Genomic DNA, 25,614 nt, shown 5'->3' with positions numbered 1-25,614 from the left:
GACTCTCAGTACTGTGCAAAATAATGTTATTCTACCCTGGAAAACCAGCATTCCATTCTGACACTAGCTTTGCTTTCCATTCGAGGACAGTATCAGCTTTCCACTGGAGGAGAAATCAGTGATGTGAATTCTGGATATATTCTAAAACAAGGGTGCCAGACATGCAGCCTGTGAGCTGGATCCGAATCATGGAACCCTGTGATCCAGCTCATGACCCCCAATATGTGGGATTGGTCTGGCGTGTGGGTTGGACATGGCTTTGTGATTGCTGTATACAGCACAAGGGGTCAATCTGGGGTGCTACATATAGCACCCTGCTGAACCAGCCCTTCACACTGGCTCTGGGGCATGGTCCTAATCCAGCCCACAGACTAGCCTAGTGGCCCTTATTTGACCAATGGGGCCAGGTGAGTATGACTCCCCTTTTCTACATGTCACTTCTTTTACCAAAATGCATCGGTCCTGGAAATGAGGCAGTCATAAACAGAGTGCACCTACATTTGTACTTAACTGCACAGTAGACTAGTTTGCTGCAGTGTAAATCATCACAGTCTACATGTGTGATGCTATTAGACCGCAGCAAACTAATATTTGCCACTGTATGATAGTATTGTCAAGGACTGTCCCCAACAGTACTATCTTACATCGGCAAAAATAACTGCACCTAAATGCTCATGTAAGTTTTGGTCTGAGCATAAATTGCACCTGGTCAGCCCGGGCAGTAGGGGGCCAGACACCTACCTGCAGCCTAGCCACATGGCTCTGCTCTTTGGACACTGTTGTGCCCTAGATAGCCCCTCTGCTACCCAATGCCATGACTGAGAACCTGGGGCTGACCACCGAAGCCTATTGCCAGCCCAGGGTTACTCTGAACCGGCTCAAACTGCTGCAGTCCTGGGACCACATGTAGAGGTTGCACCCAGGAGCCATTAACTTTGGCATGAACTGCACCAGAGTTTATTGCTCTGCACGAATAGAATACATAGATGCATCCACAGGCGTTCCCCTGTTACAGAGCTTTTTACCCAACATAGAAATGCCTGATTTTTAGAATTCTGCCCCAGGAATTGCATCCAAATAACAAAAATAAGGAGCCACTCTGCCTGCTGTATCTCCTCTCAGAATCCCTGACATTACAAATCTAATAACAAAGCAACTTTCCTTTCAAAGCTAAAAACTTGCATCCTGGCTTTATGTCTGAGGTAAATTAGATATGCATAATGAAGTTCCTAGTAACTCTGCAGGTACAAGTCAGCTATTTTGGGGAGGTGAATGATAAATTTGCCCAAACATGAGATTTCATTCATCCTGAAATCATCTGCAGATTAGCACTCAATTTACTGAATAGTTTCAACTGGCATTTTTTCAGCAGTGCGATCACAAAACAGCCAGTACTGCCCTTTCAAGCAATAGCTTGGGAGTTACATTACTTGCTCAGAATGGTGGAGACCAGACCCACAGTTTCCTACTCTGTCTACAGGGGTTTAAATGCACTTCTCCCTCTGTCCTAACCACTAAGCTCTGGGATATGTTGTTGATGCTTTCATACTCTTCTGTTAGAAATATTCCACATTTTAGAAGTAATTAAACATTCCCAGAGCCCACGTGTTCCACCTCCAAGCTGTGTCCTAACCAGCCAGCTAGTGAGTCATTCTTGCTTAAAATTTCACTGACTGTTTGAGTATTTATGTATAGCGGAACAGTTCCAAAAGAAATTACTAAGGGAGTCCCATTTATACCTTGGTGGTTAGGATACTATAGTGGGAAGGAAGGGACACCCAAGTTTAGGTCTAGTCTGTCCAATTCTGAATAGGGATTTGAACCAAGCCCTCTTTCCTCTTTGTTAAGTACCCTAAGTCCCAGATTTGAAACAAATCTCTCTCAATTCATCTTGTTGAGACTGAGCTAATTCTACAGGTGAAATCCTTAGCTTAGAATGTTTTGTCTTTCATCGATTCATAGTAGCTAGGGTCAGAAGGGACCTCAACAGATCATCGAGTCCGACTCCCTGCCTAGGCAGGAAAGAGTGCTGGGGTCAGAAGACCCCAGCCAGATGCCTGCCCAGCCTTCTATTAAACCCCCCCCAAGGTAGGAGAGAGCACCACCTCCCTTGGAAGCCCATTCCAAATTTTGGCCACCCTTACCATGAAGAAGTTTTTCCTGATATCTAGTCGAAATCTGCCCTGTCAGTTTGTGACCAAAAAGGAGCCTGTCCAAATAGGGACTTGAACCTGGACCCTCAGATTAAAAGACTGATGCTCTACAAACCCAGCTATCCAGGCACTCTTTAACTAGCCTTTGTCCTGTCTGAGACCATTTGTAGATGATACAGGGGTTTACTTTGCCCTAAATTGAAACGGTGTTTTGTTAAGAACACCGCTTCAATTTAGGGCAAAGTAAACCCGTGTGTTATGTACATCCATGTCAGAGCCTGATCCTTACCTGCCTCTCCAGTGGTGTGGAGGGGAGAGAAAGCTGCTGGCAAGCAGAGTGGTCTCTGAGCTGTGGGAGCAGGGCTGGTGCTTCCCTCTGTGGCAGCAGTGGTCACCCCCAGGCGGCACCTGCCTGTAGACACCTGACTTGGGCAGTCCCAGGAGTCACTGCAGCCACGTAAGGAAGCACTGGGCCCCTGTACAGCTCAGGCAAGCAGGCAGGCTCAGGTGGGGGAAGGAGATCAGGCTCACTGCTTTTATTTTTTTTCCCTTCTGTGGAGCCTGCCTGGGTAGGAAACTAAAACTCCTTGGAGGTGTTTTAATTTGCAGTGCCCCAAAGTAATTTGCTGCATCCCAAAGTCATTTAAGGTAAATGTACTACAGCGGCTGGAATTAATGCGCATTGCGCCACCGAATTTGCAAACTTGTGCAAACAGCAATGCCATTAAAGTGGTGCAAAAGGCATTTAACCCACTTTAAACCCTCTTTAAAGTGTCAGCTGCAAACAGCCTTAGACATTGTGATGTACATTCTCTCAGAGAGGCAAAGATATCTTGTTCTGTCATAGATATGTGATATTTACTGATGGCTTGACCGACCAGTGGCTTGAAAGCCAGGCCTAAAATGTTGTGCTAACACTGGGTGCATATACATGAGATGCTAACTGCACAGTAGCCTAATAACACTGTGCAGTAGCATGCTGGGCAAATCCCATGCTAATATGTTACTCCACAGTAGTATAAAGCTACAGCACAGTTAGCATCTGAAAAAAAACATGTGCTGGTGCTACTGCACAATAGTACAAGTTACTGTACACTGATTTAGTACTTGGTTATTGTAGTAACTGTGCAACATTAATGAACATGTAAACACACCCAGTAAAAATAAGGCTAGAAACCAGTGTTGGTATTTGAACACAGGTTATAAAATCATGAAAGCTAGTCTAACTGAGCTGTGCCTCTACTTTGTGTCTGCCCTGAGCTAGTAGTTATCTGCTGTGGGGCTGCTGTGATATACAGTAGCCAGATTATTAGTTGAAAAAAGTGAAAAATTTCCTTGCTAGCTAAATTTGGAAGAAAGCCTTTTTGCTATCCATGCTATCTGAGTGCTGAACACTGGCAAACAGGTAAAGGCATTGCATAATAGTGTAACTAGCAGGGGAGAGACCAGAGGGGAAACTGCACTAGGCATCAACTAGGGTTGGAGTTGCAAAGAAAAGCAGTTGCTGCTGACAGCAGCATGATTGTTTGGCAACCAGATGTTACCATTTGTACTTTGCCCCAGGTTTCTACCTACATCCCTACACTTCTGGCTTCACATGAGCTTTGTGGATATATATGAAGGTCCTGCTTTCAATGAAAGGTCCCTGCTGAGCCTTTGGTGCATTCACCTTTTCCAAACAACACCACCTTGGTCTTATCCAAGCTGAGTTTGAGTCAGTTGCCTTCCATCTTTTGAAGTTCTCATGATGGTCTCATGATCACAGCGTTTGTATCCATGGAAAATGATATACTGCTGCTTGTTATAGCTTATTATAGCTTATTGTTGGCCTGTGTCATCACTTCTATTGATCCCCTGTAGATAATTATGATAAGGAAAGAGAGACTTTGCATAGCTTAAAGTTTTGGGAAGGAAAAGCAGCTCCTTTCTCTGGTGAAGAAGAATAGGAGCCACTCAAGCATAGGGCTGCATGTTTCACAAAGGACAGGAGTACTGGGTGACTGACTGAGCCACAGATTTAAAGAGAGGACTAGATCTATAGCTTTCTTAAAAGTCTGTAGCCTGTTTCTGAAGCATTTATTGTGTCATCAGAATTCACACTGTTGGAATTGGTTGTCATTGCTCTGAGTTATTGTGTGTATAAGTATGGGAGGTTAGAGAGATTTTTTGACATGTAGAAGAACTTTTTGACATTCAGGGAAACTGACAAATTTGTAATTCTGAAAATGGTATCCCTAATTTCCATTATCAGTGAATATGCTTAATCTACTCAGCTTTCACTAGTCAAGAGGAAAGGGGCCATATGCACAGGCCTGGCTTTTTCTTCCTTCGGGTTTCTATAGCTTAGAGTGAGGGGGCCAGACTGTCTCCATAAGAGTGAAAGGATGGTTCGTGTCACATTGTCAGTCTTTGTTCATTCCTATTTTTTCTTCTTTACTGCAAAGAGCAATGAGAGGTCATTGGACGAATAAACCTTATATTGTAGAATTACAGAAGTATCATAATATTTCTGTGCTTGGTTCAGAACAATCCAACACCCTTTCAGGAGATTTAATCCTTTGGTCTGCAGGTTTGTTCAACTGTTACTTTCTTTCCTCATCCCATGGAGCTAGAGTCGAGACAAAGCTTTGAAGTTTGAACAAGGATCTAGATCAGAGCTTCCCTAGGTTTACGGAGATTCATTCTAATGTTCTGATTTAGGTCCATCTCTAAGTTTAATAGCTTAATTAAAGCAATATCAGGTTGATGTGTCTGCTGCAAAATTGATCAGCTGGAAAAAATATAAGTTCATATGATAAATGTGAATGTATGACATTTAATATGTAAATGCCATTCTACAAATTTTATTAAATGAATGATGTGCCTCTGTTGAAGTCAATCTATTAAATCATAAAGGTCCATTGGTTAAGTATATAAATTCTATCAGAAACCTAAGCAACATTTGACATTTGTGTAATTCCATAGACATGAGTTAAATCTATGTTAAATCTATGGGATTGTACCAAGTATGAGTTTGGCCATTATTTTGAGTGGCTGGAGAAGGAAAAACAAGGGAAGTATTTTCCATTTCTGTTTTTAATTAGCATTTTAACTCCTAAGTCTATCCAAAGCTTGACATCTTCCTAGCCCCAGGAATTCTTTTGTCTTATTTCCCAGTCCAGCTTTCTTGCCTGAGAGTTTCGATCTTACTGAAATACTGAATTGGGTCACTCAAAACAGCTCTTAATTTAGCTTCCAATAAGCTTAGCTGAAAAAGCAGTCTGGTTAGCTCTGTAACAGTGTTGAGCACTGGAGCCACATTTAGAGAGAAAGAAGCAGTTTTCTTTGAAATGCCACCATAAGGTTCTCCCCCAAGCCTTCTGAAGGTTTCTTCAAAAAAGAAATACCTGCTTCCTATGAGGGGTCAGCTGTTTTGTGCTCTGCAACTGTGGAGAAGCTGGTAAGTTCCTTTTAACCACAATGTTAAAGAGTGAATAGAAAGAAAAGTTCTTTAAGATTCTCCAATTAAGTTTGAGCAAGCTGGATATTTTGTGAGGAGGGTAAGTGGGAGTGGATGATGGTTAGTAACTAGACTTAGTGTGGAGAGGTGGTTAGCTGTGCAAGTCTGAAGTCAGGAAGAAGGTAGGGCAGGGTGGCACCCTAGAGACTGATTCAGAGAAGCATGTGTTTCAGAGGCAGCAACCTGCCTACCAGATGCCAGCCTTCTACCCTGAAGTAGGGCCACTGACTTCATATTTTCCCATAGATAAATGAATTCTGAAGGAGCCATGGCTTGCTGTATGATTGCAGACATTTTCAGAGGGGTGGAAAACATGTTGTCTAATTCACCAAAGATCAAGAGGCAGAAATTTTCCCAATCAGACTTGAATAGACAAAGGATTATACAGGTGACATTAGTAGATGTAAGGGACAGAACAGGATCTTTAGGTACTATCAAGAGTCACTTGCTAATTTGGTTCTGGCTTCAGTGCAGCTGCCTTCTGAAGCAGTGAACAATAGAAATGTAATGACCCACGCCGCCACCCCCTACCCCCCCACAAAAAACAGTTATGGCCTAGGATTTTCATGTATATATATCAGTAATGAACAGGCTTTCAGAGACTCATAGCATTGAACTTTGTCCAGGCACAAGCAAAGATGGAAGATTACTATACCATCTCACATAGAAACCCAGCTGCTTCTTGGAAACTTTCAATGAAGGATATTCTGTAACTTCTCTGGGCAGCTTTTCCCACTTGTCCTATTGTTCTTACAGTTAGGTCATTTTTTTCTGAGATTTAATCTACATCTTTTTTCTGCAGTTTAAGGCCATTTCCTTAGAGATTAATTTATTCAGAAAGGTATAAGCTTTTGTAGACTGACTCGCATTGAATTTTGATTCACCATAGTGTCCAGATCCTTCTTGCAGTCATACTGCCTACCTAGCTTGTGTTTGCTTTTGTTTCTTGAGCTGTAGCACCTTGCATTGCCTTTGTTGAATTCCACATTGTTTACAGTCCAATTGTCTAATTTGTTCAGATTCTTATGATTTTTAATTCCAACCACCAGAGTATTTGCAACCTCTTCCAATTTTGTGTCATTTACAAACTCGATCAGTAAACTCTCCATTCCTGGATCCAAATCAATAATGAAATGTCATGGCATATAACACTTAACAAGTGGAAAAAAAATAGTGCTGTTGAAGGGAACAATAAAATGTAGCATACCAAGGAAGAAAAGGATGCAGAAAATATCCTTAGAATGGCTATGGTGGCCTTAATATGCACTGAAAATTAGAAGCTGACTTGTTCAGCAATGTAAAGTTTATCTGAGTATACTCTGAATTATGAATTGTTCTGCAGGGAGTTGTCTGCACTGAGCAGCATTTAGGTAAAATGTTTAAGGTGACACAGGGCGCAGAGATCCAGCACAGAGCACTCATGAGCAATCTGTCACTGTCATCTTTCAAGTAAACACTGTAGTGTCAGTCTTTCTGTCATAAGATGAAATAAATGGTATGCTTTGCTTGGAGGTTTCAGATGGCAAAGCCTTAATAGGAATGGCTGTAAACAGGGCTCTGAGTAGTCCATGACAATATTCCATGGTGTAAACCATCATTTTTCCACCAACAAGCTTGCTGGTATAAAACTGAAGCTCAGGAAGCTTGGGTTCCCATCCTCTCCAGTAATCTGATGGAATCCCTTCCCTTCTCTTTGGGTGCATCTACACATGGCCATATGACACCTTTGTTAATGTGCCATCATTTAGTACTTTCTTTTGGAAGTACTAAAAGATGACGCAGTAACAGCCTGTACTGAACCATGCCAGCCATGCATGATTATTTTTGGCCCCTATGTCGCCATAGCAATGCACTATAACAAGGGAGTGCGTTGCTACAGCAACATAGCATCTTCATCACGGTTTTTGCCAACCGATGCTATGGCGCCATAGCGCATCACTACGGCATCATAGCGTCTTCTGTAGATGTGCCTTTTGACTTGTTTTCTATTAAAGGATCAAAGCAGGGGAGAGAAGGGATTTTCTCTCCTTTGTGAGGTGCTTTAAGATAGCTCTATGAACAGCAAGTTAGAGGCAGTTATTAGAATAGTTTTCAAAAACAATGAAATAACATTAACCAAATATACTTTTAGGTCTGACAGTTTGTATCTCTGGTGATGGCCATATAAAGGTATTGCCTATCTGCAGGGAGAATCATCATTCTCCCAGTAGAAGTGACAAGCATACAGATATTCATTCAATTTCTCCCAGGGAAACATACCCCTTCTGGGAGAAGATCTTCCAAGTGTCAATCTGGAAGATTTCTCTTGCAAGAAAGTTTTTCTCACAACAATGAAGGCCTGTTACACTCCCCTCCTGGTCTGGTCCAGGAGGGGAGGGAAGTGGTAGCTTCTGTTCCCTGCCTCTTCCCCAAATGAAGGATTACTTGGTTACGGTACTCCTTGGTTTGGGGATGATTATGGTAATCCTTGGTTTGGGGATGTAGCGGGGGGCTTTGTCTCACTGTTCCCTCCATTCTGTTCTGCAGGATTTCAGGTACTAGCTCCTCAAGTGCTGCACAGGAGGAAGTTCCCAGCCCCTTGGGCTTTAGATGCCATCCCCATCACCTAGCTAAGCAGTGTGAGTGAGGACATAAAAAACCTGCAGGGCTGTAGGAACCCTCAGGGAGCCTGTCCCCAACCCCAGATCCCAGCCTGCTGGCTTCCTCTTGCAGCCTCAACTGTCCAGTAATCTCAAAGCCACTGGGACCACGAACTGAGGCTGGAAAAACTGTCCCTGCTTCAGTTCCTGCCCCCCCCCCCCACCATGGGTTTTAAATGCTATCCCTCCTCCCATACAAAAAACTAGAACTCTTGGTTCCAAAATGATACCTTTTATTAGACCAATTGGAAAATGGCAAGAAAATTGTCCTTTTCTGCAAGTTTTCGGGATCAAAGTCCCTTCGTCAGGTTCTGGGACCAAGAGTTCTATTTTTTTGTATGTCTTTTTGTCTCAGACCAACACAGGTAGCAAGTAGATCCCTCCTCCCACCCCTTTGGGCTTTAAATGCTATATGTGTGGCCCAGCTGGTAGCACATGTGGCAATTTAAAACTGGGGAGCAAGGACCTGGGGTCAGGAAAGCTGTTCCTGGCCCTGCTTCCATCTGCCTCTAGCTTTAAATTACCCAGGGTGCAAGCCACCTGAGCTAAACAATGGACAATTTGAAAGCTGTGCTTATTGTCAGCCTACCCAGTTCCTAGGCTGTCAAGTAATGGGTTTCCCTAATGGCAGGCGGGGCTGAGAGTGCAGTTTTTTAGTGCTCTGAAATTCTTACCAATAGAAATTAATGCCCTGGCCAATGAGGTTTCAGCAGATTAAGAATGTATTTTCTCACACTCAATTTCTTTTCAGCTACTTTATGTTTGAATTCTAGAATTGAGAAAGCATTTCAAGGCTGGCTGCATTTTTTTCTTGCAAAAACACTGTTAAAGCAGGACTCACTTTGCTTATTTGCAGCTTCGTGTAAAAAAAGATATGTTTGCATTCTCTATGAAGGAAGCTCACAATTAAAAATGCAATCAGCACTTTTTTAGTTGAGTTTTACACAGACTAGATTAAAATAGATTTTCTGTGTGCTCTGCATAGAGTTTCAGTATTGATGTAGCCTGTACAATCAGTGGCATGGGTCTCTAAAGAATTCAGGAAGAAATTAAACTTTACTTAAGGAACATTCATTACAGTTTTAGGACTGGAGCAACCAATATCCACAGTTCCCACCACTGTTCACCTGTTTATATTACAGTGCATGGTGTTTTCTATAAAATACACAATCTGCATGAATGTGCATTTAATTGCTTAGGGAACTGAGTACTTGTGTATTAAATTAACAACATACTAGAGCAATGGGGGCAACCTTTTTGGCAGGCATACCACAAATTAGTCGTGCACACTCGCTGAGTGTTACTCTGGTCCCCTTCCTCTGGCTGATCTACTTTTTCTGCTTTCTGTACTCTCTACCTGATGCCTGATCTGCCCCTTTCCTTTCCTATACTCCTTAACCATTTTCTGCTTTGTTTTCTGCTTCCTGCCCTATTTGCCATCTCCCTGATCTTGTGTGCCACATACAGAGGCTGCCCACAGATACCTTGGGGTATCTGTGTTACAGGTTGGCTCCCCCTTTATAAGATAGCTTTCTGCAAACAGCTTTGCCTAGAGGGTCGGGGACTTTTGGCTTTAAAAGCTCTCAATGAGTGTTTTTATAGGCTGTAAGAATAAAAGCTTTGGAGGGTTTTAATTCATTTTACCAATGGTTGTTTTGTCTTGTCAAACAGAATGTGCTGTAAATATTAGCACTGCAAATTAGTTTTCTTTTGGTATTTTAAAATTCACTATGACAGTTTACCCGTACCCATCTTAGCTTCCTAGCTAAAAACCAGCTTGTCTTACAGATGCTCTTCTGAAGAATGACAGGAAGGGTTGAAGAATAACCCTCTCTCAAGTGGATGTAGAGTTGTAAAAGTTTTTTTTAAACATTTTTCAATACTAAATAGCTTCCAGAAAGTGAATGTGTGTGTCTACAAGCATCCTCATTATTTTCAGATGTGGTGTTAACCTAAATAGTGCACTGAGAATGTATGTATTTCTTCCAAGATTATCTAGACTTTATTCTGAAGAAGAGATAAAAATACCTGCTACTGAATAATATTTGCTGCTAGGAAAATATTAATATATATTTAAATATATGTCTGACAGGATTACAGACAGTGTTTCTAAAAAAGGGGGAAAACAACCCTGTTCTTTTTATTTGCCATGAGGAGCAATGCTTTGGGATGTCTTAGTTCTCCTGTTCCTCCCAATCCTCCTCCCAGCATATTTTATAAGATTTAACAGGAAAAAAAATCTAGAAGTACTGTCTGTAAATACTCTCCTCTTTTACATGCTAACTTTCATCCTATTTTTTAGTGGAAGATCAGTCATTTTGGGGGGTGAATGGATTGTATGCCAATAGATAAGGACTTATTGAACTTCTGTTTTTCTTGTCCTCCTAGTTTTTCTCTAGCTAGATTTATAATTGCCAGCAAAGTTGGAGGCTCAAGGCAGATGGGAAAATAACCCAAATCAAAGTTATTTGCCACTATAACTATTTAAAAATTCTTACTATGAAACAGGCCTGTTTCCTTTGATCCTGGCTTGCTGAGCAGGTATTCTGGGTATGTGTATCCTAGCATAGAACCTTAACAAGTTTAGCATTCATTAAATTTCAATATTTGCCATACAAAAGAAAAAGCCTTCCTGCCTGCCTTCCTTCCTCTGGAGGGAATCCAGTTGTTTAGTGACCTTGTTTTTCTGATCACCTCAGTGAATAAGAAAGGCATTTGTGTAAGTAGGGACATTAAAGCTAGGTATAGACATTCAAAGAGCCCAAGGTGGAATCAATCTAAGTGACCTGGTTTTCTGTAAGCAGCATAGTTTAGATCAGTAGCAAACAGAATATACCTTTACCTTTTGGTGAGGGGTGCAAATATTAGACCATTTCCCACCATTTTAAACCAATCTCTGTGCACCAAACATCTGTTCTGTTACACTTATAGACTGTATCACTTATACCAATCTATACCTGGCCTCTGAAAAGGATAAAAAAATAGCTGACTGAAATTATATTTTATTTATTGTTGATTAGCAGTTTCTTTTAATATTTAAATTGCACAACAAGCTTTTTAAGGTAACACTTCATCATTCTTCTTGATAAAGTATTATACAAGGTATCAAACACCAAAGGAATAGGAATTGATAACTTCCAATTTTGTGATTCCCAACAATGATTTGCAATTCATTATGATTCTAGAAAGAAGAGAACATTGGTACACTTTTCTTCTTTTGCCTTGAACTTGAAGTGCTGATGGCATGCAACTCAAGTCAGTGGGACATAGGTATCTGAGAAAAGATTTAAATACTATTCTGTGCACTCATTCAGATACTATGGGGTTGGCTACATTACAAGTAAATTAATAGCCTGGGACTACTATTACTTAGATACTTAGTCCATCTCAGGATCTGGCCCATCTCTTACCAAACTTCAACTTAGGGAATGACTTTGTTTTGATCTAGGTCTGAATCTACATAGCTTTAGCCCATCATTTTTGTTACTATCATATATATAGAACCCTAAACATAAGCATTGCTACATACAAGGCTGTGATTCCTGACAAAGTAAGCAGCTTGGACTAAACATGTGGGATTTGTATTAATAGTGTCATTGTTATAGGAAGCGTAGTCTGAAAAAGGTGAGATGGAAAGATGGATTTGCAGAGAGAAAAAAGAGGTGCCCAGGTCCTGGAAATAAGTTCATTCTCCCAGTGTAAAGATGGCAAAAAGTTTTAAAGGAATTAGAAACTGGGAATTCAGCAATCTAAAACACATGTGGTTTCTTGAGTATTTTTACTCCTATCCCTCAAGTTTTTCATGGAGTAGAAGTGTTCAAGTGAAGCACAATGTGTTTTTCATTATATGTTGGTAATTTATTTTGCTAGTCTATTAGCAGTAAAACATCACTGGGTTTAGACAACTTCCCTGAAGCCAATGGGATTAAACAATATTTGCCTAAGGAATTTGGTTTTATGGTAACGTGGGAATTTGGATCAAGTTCTTCCCTCAGTTTACAGCTGTAAAACCCTGTTGACTTCATAGGGTCCTAGCTGTATAATACAAGGACAGTTTCCATATTTGTTTCTAAATTTCCCTTGTTAAGATATTTTAATAGTATGGGAGCATTTGGCTGATATAAACATCTAGCCTTATAGGCTTTTACTGCTGCTAAGATAAATTGCCCCCTCTTATTTATGCCAGTGTAAATTATAGTAAATATGTGGATTTGAAGTTTAATAGCTAACAAAGTGTATGGTTATAGCAAATTAGTAAAAACGCTTTCTCTACCAACAGGATAATTTCTGGGACTTGGGAAAACAATCCCTAGAAATGCTACTTTTTAAGAATTCAGCATTCTTTTGTAGTAATTTTAGAATGGTGTATATGCACTGTAAATACAATCATTTAGTACATGTAATTATAACCAACTAGGCTTTGGAAAATACATATTAAACTTTGGAAATAAATATGGTAAAACAGAAGTCACTTGATGATGATAATTATCTACAATAAAAGATGCTGAGAAAAATAGATTTTGTTTTCTTTGTGCTACCCTTATTTATATATATGAAACCAAAGTTGTAGTCAGAACATAGCTGTTTAAATCTATCAAATCCAAATATCAATATATATTGACCAGATATCAAAATAGCTATAAACTTTCCTGGAGACTTTCATATACTGTAATGTATTTTGCTAAAATATTTTTTTGTGAATGCAATGATGATTAAAAATAAGGACTTAAGGATTCTTGTTCCTGCTCTGCCATTGAACTTTTCTATGATCTTGAACAAGGCACTTAACCTTTCTTTCTCATTTTCCCCATATGAAAAAGATATTCATTGTATAATTCACAGGGGCTTTTGAAATTCCTTTGAACACTTATTTAAATGTTTCCACTGTGCTTCAAGCAGTGCTTTGAAGTTCCTAGGTGGAAGGTAGTAGTGATAATATTTTGTAAGGTGGTTCACATTTTTAATTTCCCTTGAAACTGTAGTCTGCTGGCCTGCCTCATCAATCCATGTAGGTTTAAAAGCTATGAAATCTGCTTTAGAACACTATTTATTAATTGCACTGACAATCTTCAGCAGCCCCCAAACAAAACAGTTCAAGATAAATCCTAAAGCTAAGCTTTCTTTTCCAGGAACTTCTTGCCAAAGTTTGTTCCTGGCACCTCTCGCACAGTCTAACTCAAGATCATCAGCCTGCAACAGAAGTGTACCTGTTTCCTTTAATTCCTCTCTACAAATTGAACTTTGTCAGCATTTGGTGAAATGAGGTGGTCTTCAGGCAGTCACCTATCTCTTTCCAGATCTTTGCCTGTATCTGAGAAAGAAAGAAAGAAAGAAAGAAAGAAAGAAAGAAAGAAAGAAAGAAAGAAAGAAAGACTTTTGACTTTTAAGAGGTGTTTATTCCAGGGAGGGTGACAAATCGGGGCCAGTAAAGGGTATGTACAGGTGGGCCCGAACACCCGGGCCTCACGGACATGGTCCTGGGCTCACGGCCTGCATGGCCTGCCCGTACACTCTAGACTAAAAACCATAGTGAGCCAAAGGTCTATTTACATATTTACATTTCCGCAAGTGGGGACACCCATGGGGAGCCTCAGGGCTCGACCCGCGTGAGGCAAAGTCCAAGGCCTCGGCCCGCTGGACGTGCGTCCGCAGCTTGAGCAGCTGGGGGTGTTACAGGGTGAGGAGCAGGCGCCCTGCCTCGACTCGGCAGAGCGCCCCCTCGAGGGCCCAGCGTTCCTCGAAGGTGGGCACCGTCCGCTGCAGGACCGTGTGCTCAAACTCGAGCGAGAGGCGGGCCCGCACCAGCAGGCGGAAGAAAGAAAGAAAGAGATAGAGAGCGAGTCTTCTCCATAGGACCAAAAACCTACTTTTAAAAGGGGTCTGTGTCAGAACAGGGTTACATGTCTGAGGCCATATAGCCCTTATTAGAGAACATTAGTATCCTAAAGTAAAAAAAAAAAAGATTTTTAAAGTAGAAGCACTGATGTTCCTAGTTTGAATCATCCTTCCATTTTCTGATTGGGGTTCTTCAATAGTTACAGCCAAAAGAGAAGACATAGTCATAATGATAGCTACTGAATAAAAATTTGCTAAGGGTCTATCTCCCATCACATAGGCCCCCAACACGGCAATAATGATAATCACAGGATTGTGTTTACAGAACTATAAATATTCTAAAACCATAAATATTCTAGAACCATAAATATTCTAAATATTCTAAAACCATTGCTAATTATTAATGTTGATGGCAGTGAAACAGCAAATACTTCTGAAATGCTAGTATAAAAGGTATTCTTTTAACTGTGGTGCACTTTAAAGAAAAACATTAGGGAGATTCTCAGATACAGGTACAATTTTTCATAGGATCATAGGAACATAGGGCTGGAAGGGAGCTAGGTCACTTAGTCAGCCTCCTTTCTCAAGGCAGGATCATCCCTGACTAAACCATTCCAGTCAAATGTCTGTCTAACCTGTTCTTGGGCCCAGCTACACAAGAGTCTTTACTGTGAATTAGCGTCACTGTCTACATGTGTGTGGGCTATACTACACAGTACATTAGGCTAATGCACTGTTTGATAGTACCAGTAAATGCAGGTACTAGATTAATGGTGCCTTAGTTACTGCACAGTACCACATGTGTAGACATGGACTGTGAGTAATTTGCCTGATCACTTTGTGACTGGGATGCAGCAGTCCCAGGACAGCTCTCCTGGCTATGTGCGGATTGGATCCTGATCTGATCTGCATGTGGCTGAGATGCAGCAGTCCTGGCTGCTGTCAGAACAGCTTGCCCCTCTCCCGTGGAGATTGGGAACAGCTCCTGTGCCCCCTGCCAACCCTGGGCAGGCACCTGGGGGAACATGGAGCTCCCCTTGACTGCTTCTGGGGGGCAGAGCAGAGCAGGTGCAACCCTGAACTGAACTGCTCCCATCAGGAACAATTTTGCTCCAAATGGGCACATGTTCACATGCGTGTGGGAGCACAGTTTCACAGAAAATTCAGGGGCATTAATCAAACATGTAGGCATGCCCCTTGAAAACTTCCAAGGACGGAGATTGCATAACTTCTTTAGGTAGCCTGTTCCAGCGCTCAACTATCCTGTAGTTAGAAATTTTTTCCTAATTTCCGATCTAAATTTCCTCTCCTAAATTTGAGCTCCTAGTATTGTCGCCTAAATCACACAGCCTATAGAATCTATCTCTATCCTCTTTATAATCACCCGTCAGGTGTTTGCAGACCTTTATTAAATCCCTCCTCAGCCTTCTCTTATCCAGACTACCTAACCCCAGTTATTTCAAGCTTTCATCAAAAGTAATGCTTCCTAGCCCACTGTTGATTTATTTATTTATTACTCTTTGATGGGCCCTTTCCAAACCAACCACCTCTTTCTTGAAATATGGGGCCCAAAACTGGATGTAGTGTGCAAGATGAAGCCTCATCAGTACTGAATAGAGTAAAAGTATCACTTCAATTTGCAAGAGATGCTCATATTAATACAACCCTGTTTGCTGTTGGCTCTTTTTTGGTGTGCAACATGAGCACACTGTTGATTACATTCAGTGTACACTGTTGATTACATTCAGTTCACTGTAACCCCAGATTCTTTCTTATAGTACTACAGCTTACCTAACCATGTCCCAGTCTGTATTTGTGCATTCAGTTATTCCATCCCATGTCCAGGACTTTGCAAGTGTCCTTGTTGAATTTCATTTGATTGATTTCAGATCATTTTTCCAATTTACCCAAGCCATTTTGGACCCTATTCCTACTTTCCAGAGTGTCTGCAATTCACCCAACTTGGTGTCATTCACAAATTTGCTAAACATGCACTCAATCCCATCTTCCAAATCATTAATGAAGGTATTTAACAATATTGGAGTCAGGGAAGAGCCCTGGGGAACTCCACTTGTTACGTAGTCCCAAATGGACTTTGAGCCATTGATGACTTCTCATTGGGCACACCTACACGAGATGCTTAACTTCACATTAGCATAGTTTACTATGCAGTAAGCCACCTTAATCTTGAGTAAATTTGCTACCTGCAAATGCAAGTAGCAAATTTGCTAGAGATTAGTGACAGCGCAGTGCTTGTGTAGATGCCTGATTGGGAGCAGATTTTGCTTCCAGTCAACCATCCACCAGGGGATGGGAGATAGCTCCGGGCCCCAGGAGCTTCCTGCTGCTGGGGCAGACTCTGCCACAAGAGCCCAGGTGGGGACTATGTGACCCTGCTCCAGCAGCAGGGAGCTCCTAGCCCCCTGCTCCAGGATCACAATGGGGGAATGGGGGCTGGAAGACCCTCAATTCCCAGCACTGGCTCCATGACTGTAGGGCTGGTGCTGGGAGACCCTTACGTCTGTGACTCAGAGCCAGCGCTGGGAGATAATAAAGCTCTCCCAGCAGCAGCTCCACACTTGTGGAGCCAGTACTGGGAGCACAGAGTACAGAGCTGGGAGGGAAACAGGCAGGGGAGCTTCTTCCCTGCTCAGCTCTATGCTCATGGAGCTGGGTGGAGAACAAGCTGCACAGCCTCCACCTGGCATGCAGAGTGGTGTCTGGGAACTGTCTTGTTCAGGAACAGGTCCCAGTCCTGTGCCCCAAACAGGTGATAGGCACAGGGCTTAGAAAGAGCTTCAGGGGTGGGGTAGGCCCCAGCCCCCTGCCCCAATCCACCAGTGAAGCAGCTAGCTTGCTCCATGAGCAGCTTACTGCTAGCTGCTGCACTACTGGGGGGTTGGGACAGGGGGATGGGACCTGCCTCACCCCTGCAGCTCTTTTCAAGTTCCTTGTCCCTGATCAGGGAGCCAGGACCAGGAGTTCCCTGCTGCTGCGGCAGGGGGACATTGTCCCTACCCCAGCAGCAGGCATCCCCCTGGGGCCAGGAGATAGCTGGTTCCTGGCCTCCTACTTCCTGTGAGACCCTGGGCTAGAACCCAAGGGGAGCCTAGTGCTCCCCCCAGTGGCAGTAGGGGCCCATTGCAGGACTGCAAGAAACTTGGTGCAAAAAGCAGCAAATCTGTTACCTAATCCTTGTATGTGTAGATGTCTGCCTGAAAGCACTTACTCCAGAATAACTTACACCAAAGTAAACTTAGGCTGGATCAAATGTACAAGTAGATGCACCCATTGAGCACAATGATCCAAACAGTTATGTATCTACCTTACAGTACTTTTATCCAGTCTGTATTTCTTTATTTTATTAATGAGATGAGAGACAGTGTAAAAAGCCTTGCTAAAGGCAAGGTATATTACATCCACTGTTCTTCTCCCATCTACAGAGCCTGTCGCCTTATCATAGAAGAAAATCAAGTTGGTCAGGCAAGTCTTGCTCTTAGTGAATCCATGATCATGTTTTCCTGATCACTTCATTCTCCTCTAGGTGCTTTAGAAAAGTTTCCTTGATGACCTGCTCCATAATCGTTCCAGATACTCTGAGTTCAGTCTGACTAGTCTGTAATTCCCCAGATCATCATAGATTCGTAGATGCTAGGGTTGGAAGGGACCTCAACAGATCATCGAATCTGACTCCCTGCCTAGGCAGGAAAGAGTGCTGGGGTCAGATGACCCCAGCCAGATGCCTATCCAGCCTTCTCTTTAGGACCCCCAAGGTAGGGGAGAGTACCACCTCCCTTAGAAGCCCATTCCAAATTTTGTCCACCCTTACTGTGAAGAAATTTTTCCTGATATCCAGCCTAAATCTGCTGTCTGTCAGTTTGTGACCATTGTTCCTTGTTACCCCAAGAGGCACCCTAGTGAACAGAGCATCTCCAATCCCTTGCTGTATCCTCCTAATGAATTTGTAGGCAGCCACAAGATCACCTCTCAGCCTTGTCTTGCAGAGGCTGAAGAGGTCCAGGTCCCTCAGTCTCTCCTCATAGGACTTGTCCTGTAAGCCCTTAACCATACGAGTGGCCCTCCTCTGGACCCTCTCGAATCTATCAACTTCCTTCTTGAAGTACAGCGCCCAAAACTAGATGCAGTACTCCAACAGCGATCTGACCACTGCTGCATAGAGGGGAAGTATCATCTCCTCGGATCTATTTGACATGCATCTGCTGATACATGATAAAGTACTGTTAGCTTTGCTGATGATTTCATCACACCGACGACTTATGTTTATCTTGGAGTCCACTATGACTCTGAGATCTCTTTCCGCTTCTGTGCTACTGAGGGGGTCACTTCCCAGCCAATAGGTGTGCTGGATATTTTTGTGCCCTAGGTGCAGCACTCTGCACTTGTCCTCATTATGCTGCATCCTATTGTGTACTGCCCCCTTTTCTAACCTATCCAGTTCTGCCTGCAGTTGTTCCCTACCCTCTGGAGTGTGCACTTCACCCCATAGTTTAGTATCGTCCGCAAACTTGGACAGAGTACACTTCACACCCACATCCAAGTCACTGATGAAGATATTGAAGAATACAGGTCCAAGGACTGAACTCTGTAGGACCCCACTACCCACATTCTTCCAGGTTAATAGAGACCCATATACTACCACTCTAGCAGTGAGACCACTAAGCCAATTTCATAGTTTCATAGTTGGTAGGGCTGGAAGGGACCTGAGCAGATCATCAAGTCCAACCCCCTGCCATGGCAGAAAAGAGTAGTGGGGTCAAATGACCCCAGCAAGGTATTCATCCAGCCTCCTCTTGAAAACCCACAGGGTAGGAGCCAGCACCACTTCTCTTGGAAGTTGGTTCCAGATCCTAGCCACCTTTACAGTGAAGCAGCGCCTCCTGATGTCTAGTCTGAATCTACCCTCTGCCAGCTTGTGGCCGCTATTTCTAGTCACTCCTGGTAGTGCTTGGGGGAGCAGGGCTCCCCCAATGTCTGCTGGTCCTCTCTGACTAGTTTGTAAATGGCCACTAGATCCCCCCTCAGCCTTCTCTTGTGGAGGCTGAACAGGTTCAGGTCCCTTAGCCTCTCCTCGTAGGGCCTGCCCTGCTGCCCCCTGATCATGCGGGTGGCATTCCTCCGGACCCTCTCCATGTTGTCCACATCCCTCCTGAAGTGCAGCGCCCAGAACTGGATGCAGTACTCTAACTGCGGCCTGACCAGTGTCGCATAGAGGGGGAAGATCACCTCCTTGGACCTGCTTGAGATGCATCTGTGGCCTTCCTGACCGCGTCCCCACACTGCCGGCCCATGTTCATTTTGGCATCAATAATGACTCCAAGATCCTTTTCTGCCTCTGCACTGACAAGAAGGGAGTTCCCCAGCCTGTAGGTATGCTGCTGGTTCCTCCTCCCCAGGTGCAGTACCTTGTACTTGTCGGTGTTGAAACTCATCCTGTTCTCATCCGCCTACCCCTGTAACCTGCCTAGGTCTGATTGCAGCCTATTCCTCCCTTCTAGCGTGCCCACTTTAACTTCTCAAAAAGTTTACCTAGGATCAAGGTAAGACTAACTGGCCTATCGTTTCCTGGTTCCTCCTTCCTCCCTTTGCCACACACCAAACCATGTAAAAATCTGTCACAGATTCTTAATTCATTTAGGCTTCCTTCTTTCCTTTCTTAAAAAATGGCAAGATATTTGTCCTTTTCTAGTCATCCAGGACATTACCTGACTTCTACATTTTCTGAAAAAGGATCATCAATGGCTCTGAAATTACCTCAGCTAATTCCTTCACTACTGTAGAATGTGTTCTATCTGGCCCTTCTGATTTGAAAGCATCTACCTTCCCTAAGAAAATCTTAACCTGTTCTTCCACTATTCTGGGCTGTTTATCTCTTTCTCTATCTGCTATCAACTTCTTTCATCATCTGGTAGCTGGTAATATACATGAAGACTGAAGTAAAAAATGCACTAAATACTTCAGTCTTCTCTGCATCATCCATAACTAGTTTGCCTTTTGCACACAATAAGGGACCTATCTGTTTTTTGGTCTTCCTCTTACTTCTGACATACTTGTAAATGACCCCCCCTCTTTTTATTGCCTTTTATGTTCCTTGCCAATTACATCTCAAATTGTTCCATAGTGTTGCTGGTTTTCTCATTGCATGCCTGTGCAAGACTCTTTCCTAGCACTATGACCAAGTGTATGCTTTCTGTAGGAATTCCTTTTTATATTTCAAGTCTAAACTAAGCCCACCGGGGGATGGGGAGACTACTGCCACTGCTGGCCCGCTGAGCAACCCTTGCAAAGCCAGCAGGCCAAGGCACCCCTGCCCCCACCCTGGAACAATCTGTGGGCAAGGCAAGGGCCCCCAAGGAGACACTTGCCTGTCTGTACACAAATGCCAGATTGAGTAGACAAAAGGGATGGGGGTGTAGATCTCTATGTCAAGGAGAGCTACACATCTCTGCAAGCTGATATTGGCACCCAGGGTGGATGACTGGAGACCCTTCTGGGTTAAAATGTGTGGGGAACACGGCACAGGGGACACAATGGTGGGAGTCTACTACAGACCTCCCACCCAAAGTCAAGAGCTTGACCAGGAGTTTGCCACGGAATTGGCTGAGGCCACGTGCTCCCGGGCCATGGTTGTCATGGGAGACTTCAACTACCCTGACATCTTGTGGGAAGAGCGCTTGGCTAAATCTGAGTGATTGCAAAGCTTCCTCTCATGTGTGGATGACCTCTATCTGACTCAAGAGGTGTATGGGCCAACAAGAGGTAAAGAGCTGCTCAACCTTGTACTGGCAACCAGGGATGACCTAATCAGTGACCTAATGATTGATGGGAAGCTGGGTGACAGCAACCACGAGCTGATCACTTTCACCATCTGCCGTAAAGCTGGCAAGTCAGTCAGCAATACAGAAGTCCTTGACTTTAGGAAAGCTGACTTTGACAAGCTCAAGAGGCTTGTTGGTGAGGCCCTACGGGACTGTGACCCCAAGGGGAGGGGAGTTCAGGAAGAGTGGTTGCTCCTCAAGGGAGCAATCTTCGATGCACAAGCTCAGGCTATTCCATCTCAGGGGAAACGCAGCAAAAGCACACAGCAGCCCCCTTGATTCTCCAGGGAACTAGCAGACCTCCTGCAGCTAAAAAGAAAGGCTTACAAAGGATGGAGGGTGGGATCCATCTCCAAGGAGGAATATTCTGCACTGGTCCGGTCCTGCAGGGATCAAACCAGGAAAGCCAAGGCTGCAATGAAATTCCAACTAGCTATAAGTATCAAGGACAATAAAAAGTCCTTTTTCAGATGTGTGGGGAGCTGGAGGAAAAGCAAGGGCAACATTGGACCGCTGTTAAACCAGATGGAACAACTGACAACCAATGCCCAGGAAAAAGCCAGCCTGTTAAATGGGTACTTTGAGTCAGTCTTTCATCCTTCCCATGGGATGCCCATGCCCATTATGGGACAGGGAGGCCCAGGTGAGGGAGATTCCCTGCCCTCCATCAATGTTAACCTCATGAAAGAACACCTTGAGAGGCTGGATACCTTCAAGTCAGCTGGCCCTAACAATCTACACCCCAGGGTACTCAAGGAGCTGGTGAGCATCATAGCCCAGTCCCTGGCACGGATCTTTGAGAATTACTGCTGCTCTGGTGAAGTGCCCAAAGATTGGAAGAAGGCCAATGCGGTGCTTATCTTCAAGAAAGGGAGGAAAGTGGATCTGGCAAACTACAGGCCCATCAGCCTGACCTCTATCCTGGGCAGGGTCTTAGAAAAGATTATTAAAGAGGCCATTCTGAACAGACTGGCCGATGGCAACATCCTGAGAGATAGCCAGCATGGGTTTGTTGTGTGTATGTCTTGCTTGACCAATCTTATTTCCTTTTATGACCAGGTGACCTATCACCTGGACAAGGGAGAGGAGATTGATGTCATATATCTTGACTTCAAAAAAACCTTCAATCTGGTATCCCATGATCACCTCTTGGCAAAACTGGCCAACTGCAGCCTTGGGTCCATCACGGTCCACTGGCTGGGGAATTGGCTTTGTGGTTGGACCCAGAGGGTGGTGGTTGATGGAAGTCAATCATCATAGTGCTCTGTGACCAGTGGGGTCCCCCAAGGCTCTGTCCTTGGACCTATATTGTTCAACATCTTCATTAATGATGTGGACATTGGCATCAGAAGTGGACTGATCATGTTCGCTGACAATACCAAACTCTGGGGTAAAGCATCCACACCTGAGGACAGGAGGGTGATCCAGGCTGACCTTGACAGGTTCAGGAAATGGACGGATGAGAACCTGATGGTGTTTAACACTGAAAAATGCAAGTTTTTCCACCTTGGGAGGAAAAACCTGTAGCATCCTTATAGGCTTGGAAGTGCTATGCTGGCTAGCACTATGGATGGAAGGGACTTGGGGGTCATGATTGACCACAAGATGAACATGAGCCTTCAATGTGATGCTGTTGCTAGTAAAGCGAGCAAAATGCTGGCTTGCATCCATAGATGCTTCTCAAGCAAATCCCGGGATGTTATTCTCTTGTTGTACTCAGCCTTGGTGAGGCCACAGCTGAAGTACTGCATCCAGTTTTGGGCTCCACAATTCAAAAAGGATGTGGAGAAGCTTGAGAGGGTGCAGAAAAGAGCCACGCGTATGATCAGAGGTCAGGAAAACCCACCTTATGACGACAGGCTGAGGGCTATGGGGCTCTTTAGCCTGGAAAAGCACAGGCTCAGGAGCAATCTGATGGCCACCTATAAGTTTATCAGGGGTAAACTGGATCTGGGGGAATGATTGTTCACCAGAGCGCCCTAAGGGATGGCAAGGTTGAACGGTTATAAACTACTGCAAGACCGTTTCAGGCTGGACATAAGAAAGAATCTCTTTACTGTCCGAGCCCCCAAGGTCTGGAATAGCCTGCCATTGGAGGTGGTTCAAGCACCAACATTGAATGCCTTCAAGATAAATTTGGATGCTTATCTTGCTGGGATCCTATGACTCCAGCTGACTTCCTGCCCTTCAGGTAGGGGGCTGGACTTGATGATCTTCCGAGGTTCCTTCCAGCCCTAATGTCTGTGAAATCTATAAAATCTATAAAGAGATTGCTGTCTAGCCAGGACAGTTTCCTGTTGCACTTCCCATTCTTCTGCTGATTTTACACCCTTAATATGGCCTCCTTAAACTACAGACAGCAATCCTAGACTCTTCCTCTCAGGCTTGGCTTCTAGGAGATCATGCCTACCATTTCTCTGAGTTTGTTAGTCTGCTTTTTGAAGTCCAGTATCTTTATTCTGTTGTTCTCTTCCATTTCTTCCCTTAAGATCTTGAACTCTTATCATTATGTGATCACTGTCACCCAAGTTACCTCCATTTTCATATTTTAAACCAATTCTTCTCTTATTGTGAGCAGCTAGTTGAGAAGAGCTTCCCTTTTAATTGGCTGTCCAGTACTTGTACCAGGACATTACCTCCAACATACTCAAGAATTTGCTGGACTGCCTGTGCACTGCTGTTTCCTTCCCAGTAGACATCCCAATAATTAAAGTCCTTCACTGAGCACAATAATCTAACCAGTTATGTAGCCACCTTACGGTACTTTCGTCCAGTCTGTATTTCCTTTGGTTAATAATGAGATGAGAGATGGGTCCTGTGATTTGGAAACTTCCATTAGTTGTTTAAGCAAGTCTCATACACTTTTTCTTGGTTTGGTGGTGTAAAACAGATGTTCACTATGACATCCCCCCTGCTGTCTCCTTTGACCTTTACCCAAAAGCTTTCAGAAGGCCTGCCTTCCACTTTGTATTGAGCCTCAGAATAGGTGTACTTCTGCTTTATATTTAAGGCAACAGCTCCTTTTTTCCCTTGCCTGTCCTTCCTGAATAAGTTGTACCCATCCATCACAGTATTCCACTCTTGTGAACTATCCCACCTGTACTTAGACCATCAGTTCTTTCTGCTTATTCCCTATGCTTCTCTCATTAATATAAACATAATACGTAACTAACTGATTGTCCTACTTTCTCCCCAGGACTTCCTATATTACCTCACTTACTAGGTTTTTATCCAGGTCCCCTGGCTTTTTACTTACCTCTGGGGTTTTATCTTCATCCTCTGGTGAAGCTGATTTAAAGTATTCCTGACTAGATTAGCAAGCCTGTATGCAGACACTCTTCCTCCTTTTCATCATGTCTCTATATCTGTCTAAAAACAAGATTTTTACACAGCCTATCATTGATAAAGAATAAGATAAAATCCTTAAAAGGTTGAAAGCTTCAGCGTGATTAAAATTAATCTAATAATTTCTTAGCTATGAGTTCTAGCCCTTTAATAAAATGATATTATTTGTCTTATAATGTGCTGGAAGATATTTTTGTCTTATAATGTGCTGGAAGATTACTGCTATCAAATAGCTTTATTATTGTTGTTGTTGATGATGATGATGATGATTATAATCTGCAAGGTTGTCTGGAATCTGATAAATGTATGTAAAATATAAATATAAGACTAGATACTTATTTCAAATTAGGAACAAACCATTGCTGTATTTTAGTAAGCAAGTGTGACCTCACATAGCCGATTCTGCTGCATCTTGACTGTTGTTAACTGCACTAGCTACATGGCATGAGTATATGAGCACATTCCACAGTCACACCTTTATTCTGCTGTGCAAACATACACCCAGTTAAAAATCTGTTTGGTGCTATCAATTCTGTAAGTCTCGTGAAATGGATGGAAAAACCCCTGCCCTTGTTCTGTGCTAACTTGTACACTATTAGTAAACCAGTGCAATAAATTGGTATCAATTTGCTAAGTGTAGCCTCTCAGGTTTTAAGTGACTTTTCCAACCAATCTAAAAGTATTGTGCATGTCTAAACATGCATAACGGTTGTATCATAGCTATGCTTGTGTGCTTGGCATACGTATGACAGTGATCAAATTTACAGACAATATCAGAGGGAGAGGTGAACACACAGGAGTAGAGAAGTAAATGACAAAATAATGAGTGGCTATTCGAGAAAAAAAGGAATTGCAAGAAAAAAGGAGCTTTGCTTAATTGTAAATTCTCCTACCTAGAGAAAGGAAATAAGCATGGTAGCTATATGATGTGACTGTGATCATGGAACCGCAGCTATTGCATAAAAAATAATTTAATTTCCTCTTCTCTGATTAATGCTGACCTCATATTGCTTGCCAGCACAAACAAGCTTCTTAGAAGTAATTGCAAACTACTAGAGTCGCTGTGGGATCAAAATATGGGGAATCAAAGTGTGGGGTTCTGGGGAGGTTTGTGGTTTTAAAGTGGTTTGGATAAATGGCAAGAGTGTTTCAGGAATACTATCAGTTGATATTAATTGAAAGAGAAGTTCCTGAGGGCCAGAAGCAGATTTTCTGCAGATTTGCTCCATTGCTTCTAGATAGTCTCTCAAGGGAGTGACAGAAGGAAACTGTGCTGGTTCCTAGCATTTTCTTCTCCCCCGTCAATA

At 43.1% G+C, this 25,614-nt stretch overlaps 1 protein-coding gene across 4 annotated transcripts in view; it reads left to right on the top strand.

Moving 5' to 3' along the window:
• Positions 1 to 25,614, top strand: part of RGS7 (regulator of G protein signaling 7) — a 504,778-nt gene that overhangs the window by 302,884 nt on the left and 176,280 nt on the right. The window lies entirely within an intron of this gene.

This window comes from Alligator mississippiensis, chromosome 1, assembly GCF_030867095.1.
Source record: "Alligator mississippiensis isolate rAllMis1 chromosome 1, rAllMis1, whole genome shotgun sequence".
Taxonomy (NCBI): domain Eukaryota; kingdom Metazoa; phylum Chordata; order Crocodylia; family Alligatoridae; genus Alligator; species Alligator mississippiensis.
The sequence above is the reverse complement of the archived record's forward strand: the minus strand, read 5'-3'. Positions and strand labels throughout refer to the sequence as shown.